This window comes from Melopsittacus undulatus, chromosome Z (assembly GCF_012275295.1).
Source record: "Melopsittacus undulatus isolate bMelUnd1 chromosome Z, bMelUnd1.mat.Z, whole genome shotgun sequence".
Lineage (NCBI taxonomy): Eukaryota > Metazoa > Chordata > Aves > Psittaciformes > Psittaculidae > Melopsittacus > Melopsittacus undulatus.
Genome location: NC_047557.1, coordinates 80,346,077 through 80,347,321, shown reverse-complemented (window position 1 = coordinate 80,347,321; position 1,245 = coordinate 80,346,077).

The following is a 1,245-nucleotide window of genomic DNA, read 5'->3' as shown; positions in this document are numbered from 1 at the left end:
TGTCATTTAAACTTTTAATGAATAGGAAATGAAGACCCTTGGTTAAGCAAAGGAATGACTCTGTATTGTAATAGCTTTTGCAAACAAGGGGAATATGCAGTCCAACCAGGAAAGTCAGAAGTAGAGATAGTGGGTACATAGGAGCTGGTACAAAAGAGATCAAAGTGACAGCCCCTTTGCCAGGATTCCTGCAGTGGGCCATGATTGGCAATGAGCAGGAACATCTGGAAATAATGTCATAGACACCTGGTGAGAAATTGTGGTTTCTGTTTCAGGATTTCATGACATATTTTCATTCTCAATAAAGCCCAAAGTCTTGAAATGCCCTAGGGAGAAAGAAAATTCTTTGTCTGTGTATATACTGTCTTGGAGCTATTATAAAGAATCTTTCCAGGGCAGTGTTTCCAAAACAGTGGGGCTACATGACCATTACCCAGATGGTGAATTGAAAAGTGTGCTCCAGCAGACACCCAGCTAGACTGACTTCTTCCTGCCTGCAGGCTCGTGTGTTTCACTGTCCTGCATTCAGCAACCATGACACTCACCCATTCACCCTCTCCAAAAGCTCTATCGGACAAGAGGCTTTGAGTATACATGAAATGGGATCTCATGCCCTTGCTTCAAAACTGAGCAATAGGCATTGAAAGTATAGCCAGAACTGCAGAGCTAAAGCTTGTCACCATGTGCACAAGAAACTGGCCCACTCACTGCAAAACAGGATTGAGGGAAGATGAAGATTGATACGCGGATAGACTCCACAACTAGTTAAAGTTGTATAAGTAGGTATGCTTTTATTCAGCGCTGAGGTGCATGGGGATAGCTCCTCCCAAAGCAGCACACCTCAGGGTTGTTGTCCCTTTACACTTATTCTCTTTAAGGTTATACATAGACATGAGGTTGCTCAATCCGCCTATACATATTTATTATCTATCCCCGCTTCGTATTATAATGAGCAGGAGTCTTCAAGATGAAGTAAATGAGTCTTCCTCTTCTTAACCTTTACACCTTTTAATCTTCAGACATGGACTTAGGGTTAGTGGCGCCCAGTCTGCTTCTCCTGCCGCTTATCAATAGGAACAAACATCTGTGTTTTGTCATGGTCTTAAGGCTTGATCGCCCAGTCTGCTTCTCCCCAGCTTATCAGCAGAACTAGCATCTGCTTTTTCCCCTCCAGCAGTAATCAATGCCTTGGCAAGGTGGCAATGGCAGGTACTTAGGACAGACAATACTTTTGTTTAAGGAAAG